The following is a 12,760-nucleotide window of genomic DNA, read 5'->3' on the forward strand; positions in this document are numbered from 1 at the left end:
AAATGCCTGTTTCCTCCAAAAAGTGAGTTTTTCAAAATAATTTTAAAAAATAAGAGGCAGAGAATCTATTCTATCAAGATTTCTATTTAAACACTATGTTTAAAATGCTTGTTGCCTAGTGTTTTAGAAGCTAGAGGTATTTCTTTTGAAGTGTCAATCTGACTATTACCATGATTTTGATGGTAATTATAGTAGAATGCTCATATTTCAAAGAGTGAGATCAGAAGTTCATTTTAATCTCTGCACTGAATGAATTTGGCAGTGTTTCTGTGGCTTTCCAGTTCTGAGTACATACATTTGCAATGCATTTTGATGTAATAAACTCATTGTTTGGATTTATCTGGATGGTTAGACCACTGGGCTCTATTAGTCAACAGTCATGTGTGGAGCTTGTTTTAAGTGTAGACATTATCAGACTGATATCACATTCTCTTCTGAGAAAACTGTCTTTTTTTCCCCATTGTCAAGTATTATTTGTCATTAGTATGCATTTGGAGTAGGACATGGGGTGGGAGGATGACTAAGTGAAAATTCATGGTATCATCTTTAACAGAATTACTCTATTATTGCTCTTAAATTATAACTATTTTATGTAATTCATCTGTTTTTGGACATTTATATTCCACCTCCACAATTTGTCTAGTAATAAAATATACTGACTATGAACAATGGCTTGAAAAGCAACTGAAAACATTGAGGGTGTCCAGAAAAAAACAGGCTTAGAGTGGGAAGTGATAAATAAAAGTTTTCATATATTTTATATATATGAGTTTTTAATATATTTTTTCATATATATTTATATATATTATTTCATATGTATTACTTTATATAACGTATATATATATATATATATATTTGTTAAAAGTAGTCAAGTGCAAATTAATTTAATTCATTACTGTTTGCTGAAATGAAGAATCAGTTTAACTAAATAGAGAGAAATCCTAAGCTATGCTAAAATGGAACAACAGCCTGGAGATTCAATGACTCTCCCAACCCTAGACCTTTGACTCAGTAGCTTTTAAAGTGCATTTAAATGTGGAATATGTACCTGGACTGGAGTAGATGAGTCGTAAGTCTTCCCTACAACTAGGATTCTAACTTCAATTTACAGGAAAGAGAAATTAGAAAATTCATAGATTATATTTTATGCTAAATTTGCCCAAGGCTTCCATCTACTTCCAAGAACAAATGGATGACATTTTGGTCATTTTGTCAATTAAAGCAATTTGCTATTAATTTCAACTATTTTCTTATATAATAAGAGAATTACCTCTTCATAAATGTATAGCTCATAGTTTTTCAAATTGAAGCTTACTGTATTTTTTTACTTAGTTATATAACACTTACTGAGAACAAAAACTGTTCTAAGTGCTTTACAAATATTAACCTATTTAATTTTCAAAAACTTGCCTGAGGTAGGTAATAATACTGTCCCCAGTTTAGAGGTGTGGAAAACTGAGACATTAAGTAACTTTCTCGAGGTCACAGAGAGTAATACAGAAAGAATTAACATCCAGGAAGTCAGGGACCTAAATCTTTGGGCTTAATCATTATACTGCTCAACATAAAATTATTCAATAAATCATAGTTACTACTTCCACATTTAATGTTGGAGGATACTGAAATTTACTTACATGTTAAGTTTGGAATAAATTCATTTTATATAATAATATATGTTGGTCCAGAATATATGATCTATTACATAAGATCTATATAAATATAAAACAAAAAAGGAAAATAGAAGTGTTACAATAGAATATAAAACTAAAATTTAATTATTCATTGGTATCCTTAAATTTATTGACTGCCTAATTTCTAATTGGATTTGGGGTAGTAGGAGTAGAAATTAATTGTTTAATACATGTTTTCCTTTCAAAGAAAGAGTGTTAAAGCAATCATGTTAACATAGAAGTTTCACTAAAGAACCCCAGGGTGATAAACCACCTTATTAGGAAACTTAAAACAGCATTAACATTCTGTACATGACTTATCTTGCAGCAGCCATATTCGTGGAACAATTTGTATGGAAATTTTTTAAAATTCATATTGAGGTTATCTGAGGATGGCTACTTTATATGCATGATTTATGATCAATTGTGAGTATTGTGTTTATCCTGGAGACAAAAATAAATAAATTTAACAACCAATGCAAATCATAAAAAAGTGAAGAAAGGTACCCAAAGACTATTATACTGACACATGTTCCCACAAAATTGTGTCTCCATTCATGTTCCCTCATATTGTTGATATATATGAAAAATAATGTCATGGAGAATTTTCACCATTACTGATCAAATATGTTACAGATGCACTCTGTTTACATAAAAGATATTACACTGGTATTCAGTATCAAAAGCCTTTTAAATGTGTGAAAACTTGGATAGTTTTTCAGATAGATAGATGATAGATAGATAGATAGATAGATAGATAGATAGATAGATAGATAGATAGGTAGATAGATGATAGATTGATTTTGCTGCTAGATGAAGGTAATACTTTCAATCTCATATTTTCTCTTATTAAATATCAAAAACAAAAGGCACATTTACTGGAAAAATATGTTCTTAGCTTTCTTGAAAGCTCCCCAAGTCCTGATACTATAAGTCCTGATACTATTTCCCTGGTGGTGGAGAAAAGGGTTGTAGATCAAGCAAGTCAAAGACTAATTAATACTGGACATTCTCCCCATTTTTCAAGTTGATGTGGAAGTATCTCTTATACTATTTCAGTTAAGAGAGGGGTTTCAAACTGAGCCAGTGGATCTGTTGGCAATAACCACTTGTTCAAATAAAAAGATAAAAGGTGGTCTATGAAACTTCCTGTAACTATGGCCATACCTCAATTTAAAATCTACATGTACACACTACCCCAGATTAATCCTGATGCAACTTGAACCTATACTTGTCCTGGGAATGGGTTTATACCCAATCACATGACTGCCGTAGCAAGTAGAATAAGCCATGACAATACTGCAAATGAATTATTTCTATGGTCGTACTAATTCTTCCTAAGAGGAAATAGTGGCCTGTCCCCTGAGTTTATGAAGTAGACAGTTACAATGACAGTTTCTCTTCCTAATGCACTCAACAGTATTTTCATCCCCTAATCCATGATGGGGAACTTGTGTCTATTGGAGATCCCTAAACATGTTTCGAATATGGCATTTGCAAAAAAGGTTTCTAGCTGGCTTACCATTATTCTAAATAATAAACATAGGTTCCTTCTCATTATGTGACAACCACTGTGATAAACTCTTTAAATACTTACGTAAGTATTCCCCAAACCCATGAGGTAAGCACCACAATCATCATAGCTTTATTCTATGTTATATGTTTGGTGCAAAGCATTTATAAATAAATGAGCATATACAAAAACAATGATGCAAATATTTTCTTCCTCAAGTTCATAAATTCCTTAATTCTCTTTGAGAAGAACTCTTGTGATTTCATGGACTCCAGGCTAAGAATCCTTACAAAATCCTCATTTGACTAAACTCTAATCAGCACTGTAGTCAGATCCCGTGGTGCCTGGCTATTGAGTTGTTCTTCCTGAGGTTATGAACTCTCCCACAAATACATTCACTGTGTACAACCATAAGTACACTGACGCAAACTAAATATATATTTTATTTAAATATTTAATCTTATTGTCTCTATTAAGCATACTTGCATTTTATGTGAAAGTGGGTTTCACTTTATTTCAGAAAATACTAAGCCATGAGATGTCATACCTCAATGTAAAAACATTTTAGTGTTGTTTTGAAGTTAACCAAGAGAATACCCACATGCTCCACTGGTCTAGCCTGGACTTGACCTTCAGTGGCATATTGAAACCACTTAATTCACAAAATTGTAATATTACCAGTGAAAATTTTTAGTCAATTACCCATATTTATATTATCTTGAATATATTTTTACTTTTTAAATGCTTTTATCAATTTTTAGAGAGAGAGAAACATCGATTGGTTGCCTCCCGCACACACCCCTACCAGGGACTGAAACCGCAACCTGGGTATTATAACTTAACCAGGAATTGAACCAGCGACCTTTTGGTGCATGGGACAGTGGTCAACCAACTAAGCCATACTAGCTGGGGCTCACCTTGAATATATTTTTAAACAAGGTATGTTTTAACTATTTATCACTCATTACTAACAAACTGTCTTGTTTTCCTGTCACCTCCACTATGCTCTCACAATACTGAATATGCACTATTTAGAGAGGTTCATTGATATGAAATCACTGATTTATGCTGATTTATTCCTTAGGATAACATCATCATATACCTCAAGGCTGAGATAGTTTGAGGTTCAAGTTCCAATTAGAGTTTAGTACAAATCTCTTCTACAGATAAATGCATAGTAAAATAATTATTGCCTGGGAATTTCTAAAACCATATTACAGCTCCCAGTATTGCCTTCTTGCCAAAATGAACTATCTGCTCATTTATTTTAAATTAGAATTGTGTAGTTAACAAAGATCAAACAAGATTAAAAACATGGTGCAAAGCCAGCATGGCATAGTATTTAGTATTTCCTTTTGTAAATACTGCTCTCCCATGCTCAGTTAATTGTTATTTAAGGTACTATTGGATCTTTATAGAATGTTCGCATCATTAAAAATTGAAGCTCAACATTAAAACATGTATGAAGCTCTGTCAAGTATTATAAATGATTAAACAATGAAGAAATATGTCATTGCAGTGTGTTCAGTTTTACTGTCCATTAAATCCACTTGGTAAGTGTAAGTGGAAACAATGCTAAGTACAATTCTTGCTCTCATGCAGCCCTTTACATGTTATAAAGAAATGAGGGTCTTACAACACCAATCAATAAGTGATGAAAGGAAACCTCACAGCAGCTGTAATCTGAATGGGCCTTTCACAGAAATCGTATTATCTTCCTACTAGTGAGAGTGCGTAACAGACATCCCGCCTCCCGCTCTGTACCCAAATGCCTGTGCGTGTAGCACTGTGATTACATTACTCTCTGAGGCCTTAGATCATCCTCAGTGGCAGAGTTCTGAAAATCCTATTAAGAAATCATTTGAAGAAAACATAAATGTTCTTTGAAATAATCTTCAAGGCTTTTCTAATTTTTTTACATAAATGTCTTCTCTAAACCTTTTCTCGGAATTCGGAATAAATCCACTTGTGTGTATGCATAGAGGGATACTATATAATTTGTTTACTTTCTATTTTAATTGCTCTTCTAACTAAATATAACACATGTAATACTATGTTTAACATGTATAATACTAGCACTTATAACTGAAAGGCCTTTCTGAGTAAGAAAACATATATATATATTATATATTTTTTTAAAAAAGGAAAGAGCAGCCTAGCTGCATAGCTCAGTGGTTAAGCATCGACCCATGAACCAGGAGGTCAGAGTTCAGTTCCTGGTCAGGGCACATGCTTGGGTTTTGGGCTTGATCCCCAATAGGGGGCATGTGGGAGGCAGCCGATCAATGACTCTCTCTCATCATTGATATTTCTCTCTCTCTCCCTCCTCTCACTTCCTCTCTCTGAAATCAATAAAAACATTTAAAAAAAAAGGGGGGGGGAAGAGCACTGTTGCAAAATTGAGTTTTTATTTTTTCCTATGATTTTGTGGTCTAACAAAAAATGAATACATCATGAAATTTAACCCAGTTTCCTTTCACTTTCAATTGATCCTCACGTATTTGAGGGAATTTTTCTTTACTTATATCCCCAAGGGAGACCTACCAATTAAATTCTTGAGTGAGCCTTCATCATTCAATGTTCACTGGCTAGAAGCTGTGGAATAGGCACAGAGTTTCCATTAAATCCCTCATTTTCTACTTGAGGGTGCTGCTGGATCAGCAGAAGGCTCACACTCACCATACTGAGTGTGGTGATGTCCCCTTTTTTATCCCCCCCTTGACCCCTGAGTATACGGGCAAAGTAAGCAAGAGATAGTGAGGGGTTTGCATCTTCTGATAAATTTAAGTATCATTTTTCCCCTCTTAAATACTCATGGCTGTTTTGATTGTGAAGACCTCTGATCTATCTATTCCCATATTCTGTCCTTCATTTTCACAGATAAATTGAGAATGCCTTCATGTCAAAAATTGTTGGCATTTGGCCATTTGTTGAATTTCTCCCTGATATCCTGACATGATTAACAATGCGATTATTCTACTCAAGTTACAATAAGTAAGTATAATTTGCAGTGCCTGGCAGGTCCCAATAATACCCTTTCCTCTGACAATATATCCACCCAAATTCCCACTATTCCTATGTCTCAGAAAAATGAAACAGCACAACTATGGTTTTCCTACAGATCCCTGCTTTCCCATCATAGCTAATCAGGGATTGATAACTGACCAGGTACAGTCTCTTAGAAGTCAGAAAGATTCTCATTCAGACTGAGTTCTTTGCTTAGACTTAAGTTATACAAACATGATAGGTGGAGGTGGGGAGGAGCTGCCTTTTTCACAAAAAAGTCGAGTATTATGCTAAGCGAAATAGGCCAGTCAGAGAAAGACAAGTATCACATGATCTTACTCATATGTGGAATCTAATGAACAAAAGAAACTGATGAACTAAATAGATCGAGAGTTATAGAAGCATGGAACAGAATGAGGAATCTCAAGGGAGTAGGGAGGTGGGTTAGGAGAGATTAACCAAAGAATTTATATGCACATATGCATAACCCAAGGACACAGACAATAGTGTGGTGAAGGCCTCGGGGGTGGGCAGGCGGAGGAGGGTGGACGGGGTCAAGGGGGGGATAAAAAAGGGGACATCTGTAATATTTTCAACAATTAAGATAAATTTAAAAAATGATTACTACCATAGCATTAGCTAACACCTCCATCATGTCACATAATTTAAAAAAAAGTGGAGAAAGCCTATACAAAACATGAAAAAATGTAGTTAAAGCAGGAAACTGAGAGACAAGAGAGAGAGAGAGAGAAAAGAAGGGGGTGGGGAGGGCTAGAGAGTTGGCTAGTCTTCTTACACTTTCCAGTTCTTGTTTCACTTACCTAAGAAAACAGCCAATTAAATTTGTTTTGGATTGTTTTATTAATGTTATGTCAACGAGTTTCACAACTTTGTAGAAATTTGTATTTTTTCATAAAACAAAATTAAGTTCTCATGGTTTTTTTTTGTTTTTGTTTTTGTTTTTTTACCTTGAAGTACATGAGAGAACTCATGTGTCTAAATCCTATAACTCTTCTTCCAGGTTTGGGAAACACACTCCAGATTTTTTTACTTAACTGATATTTGTCGCATATGCTGTATGACTTGGTTTCCTAGGTAACAGCGTATGTAGACTTAGTTGTAAATTTTCTCTTTCCTTCAGCTCATACTTGTTGGTGATGGGGAGTTCTAAAATATATATATATATATATATGTTCCAGGATCAGAAATTTCCCTCTCATCCTCCACTACCTCTTGCCACCTGCCTCCTCACAGGATCTATATTAATCAATTTTCAAGCACGATTTGCTGTCCTCCAGTTTTCCCACAGGCCCTTATGAGCTTATTTCTGGCTCTATGACACTCCCAGCTTATGCTACCTAATGAGTCATAAAAATGATTTAAAAATTTATATATAATGTAAAATTATAATATTAAGCCATTCACTGAACATTCACTGAATACTAAGCACTTTGCCCTTTATATGCATTTTTTATTTGCTTTTCACAACAATCCTAGATATGATGATCATTTATTAGTGAGTAAGGAAACTTAAGTTTCATGAAGGTAAATGACTTAATGAAAGTCAAAAATTAATAAATTAGTGAGGTCAAGAATTGAATCCCTGTCTGTAAATGCCAGACTCATGCCTCGAGTCAATACACTATGTCAGAAAACATAAAACTATGTGTTTCGCTTATATCTTTGTATCAAGGCATATGCGGCGCAGGAAGAGAATCAGGCTCCCTCTGTTTGGGGCCTCAGAGAACATGTGGTAGAGACACACATTGGTAGAGAGGGAGAATTGTGACTTGCAGCATTTATCATCACGTATTTCTCTCTTAAGGGTGGAAGAGCATTGCATAGCCCCTCTCTCACCCATTACATAATGTCTCACCGGTGACAGGCTCTTCATAACAAGTCGATTGATTAATAATCAGAACCAAGAATGCAGCCTGGACTGCCACTGCCGGGCAACTGCTCTAAATGCTCGTCATTCCTTTTACCTCCTTAATACAATTCACTGCAAAAGTCATCTATAAATAATGTTAGTTTATTTATTTATTTATTTATTTATTTATTCAAAATTTCCTGTATATATTCAGAAAAGATCCTTGAATGAGCAGCTAATAAAATATTTAAGTATATGACAGAAAAGCTTGAACTTGGAGTTTTTTTTCACCATTTAAGCTCACAGAGATTTCTCACTTTCAACCTTCTGTGACACTCCTCCTGTGATCACGCCACTGACTCACTTTCTGAGAACATCAGGGATTGTTGAATCCTGTCCTTTGTCATTATTCTGCAGATGAATAAACCGTCATCCTTCATGGCCACAGCAGAGAGCTTAGGAAACAGCTATGGCCCAGGAGTGCCCAGTGGCACTGCTGCCTCCAAGTAGGATGCAGACCTTACCATCACTGCTACTGTTCCTGGAGTGGTTTCAGACTGGCTCCTGCTTATTTGTACAAATCACTCTAGAGTCAAAGTACCAGCTCGGGATTGCCCAGGGTAAGGTGGTGTCAAAGGACCACAATTTAGGTGCCAACATCCTAGAAGACAGCAAATATGCCCCGCCCCCCTTCCCTTTTCATGGTGGAAGATAAAATCATAAAACCTTTCCTTTCTTTCTTGAGATTTCCCCAAACAGATGGCATTCAGAGATTGGGTAGCTACCATAAAGAAGTGCTCCCTAAACGTCCTAAAATTGTTTAATTTATTGTCAAATAAAAAGTACACTGGGCAAGTTAAATAGGCGAGAAAGGCTTTAAGACTATTGCAATAAGGGAGAGAGCATGGACTCAAAAAGCAGGGGCGTTTTTAAGCGCTGGGGTGAGCCAGCAGAAAAGTAATGGAGGGAGTCAGAGGGAAGGTTCATCACTGGGATTAGGACATCCGTGTTTGCTATTGGTGCTTATAAAAGTTAGGCTCCTATCCTCCCACAAAGACGGGGAGCTAGAGGCCTTGTTCTTAATTTTACATTTCAAGGGGTTTGTTCCTAGGTCCTTGAGGAAAAAAATTCCTCGGTTGTAACACTTGCAAGAAGATGGAAGAAAATTTTTATCTCAAAGGTGCAGAAAAATAATTTAGGATTGAAAGTTTTCTAAAGTAAATGCTCTAAGGACAGGAAGGGTAGGGGCCTATAATCATTTAGGAGGACAAGCGTCTAAAGTTTAGGCAGTCTGAGGAGATTGGTTGGTCTCAGCATGCTCATGTTCTGGTTCTTCAACCAGACAGGAAGCTTTAAAAGGCATACAGTTTATACTATTATCTCTTTCACCACAGGATCTCTCATTGATACTCTGGTAAAAGATGACTAAGTATTTAAATAAACATGATGAAAGTCATTAAACGTATTTTAACTTTCTCTTTCCCCATCAAAACTTTTTAGACATTATCTTATTGAAGATTTCTCAAATAATCTGAGGATAAAAATAGAGATGTGTCTAAAGGTATGAACACTTAATTAGATTAAATGTACTTCAAACTGAAGGACAAAGAGTTCCGAGGCTAAGTTTATTTTGGTTGTCCAGAGATACTGGTAAAGAAAATTTGAATTCTTGTCAGCAAGCCTACTTGAAAATCTAATTACATCACCATTGCTTGTTGACTCCCTTTGCAGTTTTTCTGAAAACATTATTATAATATTCACATTTGGGTTCTGTTTCACAACTAGTACGTTGAGGAAACACCAAAAAATTTTGCCATTCCTTTTAACACTGTAAAACAAGGAAATGATCAGCTTGTGAGAAATAGTGATGCTGTTTTGGGTTGGAGTAAAATTTGCAAAGTATAACTTGATCCTCACCAAAACTATCTTTTATTTCTGAAAATACCCTTTAGGCTGACCTTATATCAAATACCTACACCAAACCACTATAAGAATTCAAAACAACCAAGTACTAACATGGAACTGCAGATGACTCCAACTGGAATCCCTGTTTCTAGGAATCCTTACTGAGACACACATTTTCTACCCTCAGCAGCCCATTACCTTTCTGAACAACTGTAACAACAAATCCAGGAGGCTATTTAAATGAATAATGCCAGGATAGAAGCAATTGAGTTATACAATGTATTTCAGGTCAAAAAGGAAAGGACATATTTAGAGTGATTTCTGTGATGATGTAAATTTATTCCAGGAAGCTAGAGAAGGGGTGAAAATAAGTTTGATTGGACATATCTGTGTTCATGTGTATAGAATCTGAGACAAAAAAATATAATCCTGGATATTTTTTAGCAAGCCAAGTTCCTAAAACAACAATGCTCATGTCTTAATCCATTCTTATTTGTAATAATAATAAAAAAAACCTCTATCAAAAATGGCCCCCTTTATTTCTGGGCTCTTTACTGTGTTCCATTAGTATATATGTCTGTTTTTAATCCTAGTAACATGCTGTTTGATTACTATGCCCTTCTAGTATAGTTTGATATTAGGTAGCATGATTCCTCCAACTTTATTCTTCTTTCTCAAGGTTTCTGTGGCTATTCAAGGTCTTTTGTGGTTCCATATAAAATTTTAGGATATGTGTTCTAGTTCTGTGAAATACACCATTGGTATCTTTATAGGAATTGCCTTGGATCTATAGGTTGCTTTGGGTAGTGTGGACACTTAAATGACCTTAATTCTTCTAATCTCATAAACCCAGTAGATGCTGCCACTTATCTGTATCTTTTTCAATTTCTTTCTTTAGTGTCTTATAATTTTCCAACCACAGGTCTTTTGCATCATTGGTTAAATTTATTCCTAGGTATTTTTCTTTTTTGAAGCAACTGTGAATGGGACTGTTTTCTTAGTTTCTCTTTCTGATAGTTCATTATTGGTGTATAAAAATGCACTGATTTCTGGATATTTGTTTTATATCCTGCTAATTTACTGAATTCACTGATCAGCTCTAGTAATTTTTTGGTGGAGTCTTTAGGGTTCTCTATGTACAGTATCATGTTACCTGCAAATAATGACTGTTCTAGGCCCTCCTTTTCAGTTTGGATGCCTTTTGCTTCTTCCTCCTGACAGCTTTGCCAGGACTTCCAGTACTGTGTTGAATGAAAGTTCTGAAAGTGGACACCCCCATCCTGTTCCTGATCTGAAGAGAAACTCTTTTAGTCTTTGCATATTGAGTATCATGTTGGCTGTGGGTGTGTCATTATGGCCTTTATTACATTGAGTACGTTCCCACTTTGCCGAGAGTTTTTATCATAAATGGGCCCTGGATTTTATCAAATGCTTTTTCTGCATCTATGGATATAATCATGTGGTTTTTAATCTTCATTTTGTTTCTATGGTGTATCATGTTTATTGGTTTGTGGATATTATACCAACCTTACATCCTTGGAATAAACCCCACTTGATCATGGCATATGATCTTTTTAATGTATTGCTGGACCCAGTTGGCAAATATTTTGTTGAGGATTTTAACATCTATGTTCATCAGAGATATTGGCCTAGAATTTTCTCTCTTTGTAGTGTCTTTATCTGGTTTTAAAATTGGGATAATGCTGGCCTCAGAAAATAAGCTTGGGAATCTTTCCTCCTCTTGAATTTTTTGGAATACTTTGAGTGGGCAGGTGTTAGTTCTTCTTTGAATGTTTGGTAAAATTCACCTGTGAAGCATTAGGTCCAGGACTTTTGGTTTTTGAGAGTTTTTTTATGGTCAATTAATATTTGACAAAGAAGGTAAAAATATACAATGGGGTAAAAATAGTCCATTCAATAAATGGTGTTGGGAAAATTGGACAGATACATGCAAAAAAAAAGAAACTAGGCTGCCTTCTTAAACCATACACAAGAACAAACTCAAAATGGATATGGATTAAAGGTTAAAATAAATGTTAGACTCAAAGCCAAAAAAATCCTATAAGAAAACATAGGTAGTAAAATCTCGGACATTCTAGTAGCAATATTTTTTTTTCTATACATTGCCTCAGGCAAGGGAAACAAAAGAAAAAATAAACAAATGGGACTACATCAAACTGAAAAGATTTTGTACAGCAAGGGAAACCAGAAAATGAAAAGACAGTCCACTGAATGGGAGAACATATTTCCCAAAGATACATCTGATACGGAGTTAACATCCAAAATTTATAAAGAGAGTATTTTTGATGGGGACATTTTTTTTACTTTACCCCCCAAATGCTTGAAACTTTATTATAATATAATAATGGCAATGATGATTCTTGTTATTGGTAATGTGCTTTTACATTACTGTGCATTTTTTCCATGTATATATTTGAACCTCACTGAAACACTATGAAGTCTACATAGTAGGTTTTATCTCCATTTTACAAGATGACAATACTGATGTTACTGACAAGTAAATGAAAGAGCTCAGCTTGGAATTCAGGTTTTTTAATCCTTAGTTTACTGAGTTAATGAACATAAAGAATTTAGCACATTGTTTGGTATATGGAAAATGCTCAAAAACGCCAGTTATCAGTATTATTAGTATCAGCAGTATTTTAGTAAATAGTTTAAAATATCCCTTTCCTGAATCCAGTTGTCAACCAGAAGTATCACAATTTACAAGACTTTTGCCCTGAGACAGCATTTTCCTCTTTCCCTTTCTCATAAGATCTCCTTTTACTACCTTAA

The sequence above is a fragment of the Miniopterus schreibersii genome (genome assembly GCF_964146895.1).
Source record: "Miniopterus schreibersii genome assembly, chromosome: 13".
NCBI lineage: Eukaryota > Metazoa > Chordata > Mammalia > Chiroptera > Miniopteridae > Miniopterus > Miniopterus schreibersii.